At 39.4% G+C, this 2,033-nt stretch overlaps 1 non-coding gene across 1 annotated transcript; it reads right to left on the bottom strand.

Moving 5' to 3' along the window:
- Nucleotides 1-1,716: 1,716 nt before the first annotated feature.
- Nucleotides 1,717-1,787, bottom strand: Trnag-gcc. Its single transcript has one exon. It is a non-coding gene; the product is annotated as a tRNA-Gly (tRNA).
- Nucleotides 1,788-2,033: the final 246 nt, after the last annotated feature.

The raw sequence follows: 2,033 nt of genomic DNA on the forward strand, positions 1-2,033 counted from the left end.
AACAATGCCAGCCATTGATTAGGGTCACAAAATTTATTTTGTATTTTGTTCAATCATTTTGTATACAAGCGTATATGTGTGTGTGCTTGTGTGTGTGCGTGTGTGTGCGTGTGTGTGTTAGCTAGTTGTATAAGTGGCTTGGCAAGTCCTTAAACTTTGGCCAAAACACATTTGCAACGAGACGATGCTCGATTGTTCTTTGGGCAAAGTTGTTGAACGGCTTTTATGGTTGCCTTGACTGCAAACCCACAAACACACACACACACACACAAACACACGCTTGCATGTGTATGTAAATTAGGCCTAGTGCTCATAGTTTTGACTGCAGAGGCTCCTCTGGTTATGTGGCTGGCTGGCTGAGTGGTTCGTTAGCCAAGATTTTTATGCAACAACATTTTGTAAGCTAACAATGCGTATGCGTTATATTTAAAATATGATTTATTTGTACAAGCACTTGTCATGCAATTTGATAAGCATCAATGCAAGACACTGAACTCAAATCAATTGAGGCGTATTCGTTGAATTGAATTCGTTGCGTTTCAATTCAAATTCAATTGAATTGCATTGAATTGAGTTACGTATATATCGGACCAAACGTGCATGTCCGTTTCTTAATCAATAATTCAGCAGCAAAAGAGTGGCCCAGCGGCCCAAGAGGACCAGCTACTACTCTTATATATGAAGGACATTGCCGCATTCGCACTCATTTAACAATTTCACGCTTCGTTAAAGCAGCGTGAGTGGCATTGAGCGAGCGGACGCAGCCCAGCCCGGTTTGCATTTTTGATTCAATGAAATATTCTCGAGTCTACTTTGCTTCACGTTTTTTTTTTCTTTTTTATTTATTTGTATTTGCTGTAAGCGCTTTCTTTTGGGGCCAAAAACAAAATAAAATTGTTGGGGATTTGCATGGCTGCTGCTGTTAGTTAACCCTTTATGCTCCGGTGTGCGTTCGCTTTTCACTGATAACTTTGCTACTGCCCTCCCCCCGCCACCACAATTCACCCTGCTCGAGAGTCCTTACTGTTGAACGCTTGAGCGCGTGCAGTGGCTGGCTGGCTGGCTTGCCAAACGGAAATGATGACATTTCGTCCAACTTTGTTTGCCATGGCCTTCTTCTTCTTCTTCTTCTTCTTCTTCTTCTAGTTTAGCGCTCCCTCAGTCTTTCTTTTGGGCTGCGTGTGTGCATTCGCATAGAAATGGCGAATGCGAATGCCGTGCGGCATTTTCGTTGGTTTGGAGGTGTCTTAGCAAATGCTAGAAAACATTTTGCGACAGTTGCTGCGACAAAATGAAAATTTTCACTTGCCTGTGAAAATGCGGGAAAACGGCAGACGGCAGACGGAAATTGTTGAAATGATTCGTTGTCGTTGTGCTTCGCTGGCACGAAATTGAAATTGTGGCCAAATGTTGTCGCCATCATTTTTATTGATTTCCCTTTTACATACTTACACACTCTGTTTCCTCGTGGGTACGGGCAGGTAGCACAATGTTATTATCAATTATCATTCCCTTTTCTTATTATTTTCCGTTTGCTTAAACTCTATTTCCTTTGCCAAAGTGTTTCAATTGACCGATTAAATTTATAGCAATTCAAGTGGAACATGCTTCAATTGCTATGAATTTAATCGCTCAATTGAAATGCTTGCTGTTATCATTTTAGTTTGTCTTATCAATTTAAATTTAAATAAATTTAAAAAATAAAAAAAAGTAAATTGCATCGGCCGGGAATCGAACCCGGGCCGCCCGCGTGGCAGGCGAGCATTCTACCACTGAACCACCGATGCTTGTGACAGTTTCGGGCTTAATGAAGAACAAATATTGTTTTGCTTCTGTACTATTTGCTATAAATAGCAAACTGGGCCACATTTGAGATTAACAAAATTTTAATAAACGAGTTCAGCTGAATAAGCTGTTTGTTTATTTCTGATATTTGTATATGCTTATCAATTATTCAATTTAAGTAAGCAAATTATATGATATTAATACAAATGTAGGTTTTTTCTAATAATAATACAAAATTAATACAAAAT

Source organism: Drosophila busckii, chromosome 2L (assembly GCF_011750605.1).
Source record: "Drosophila busckii strain San Diego stock center, stock number 13000-0081.31 chromosome 2L, ASM1175060v1, whole genome shotgun sequence".
NCBI classification, from domain to species: Eukaryota; Metazoa; Arthropoda; class Insecta; order Diptera; family Drosophilidae; genus Drosophila; species Drosophila busckii.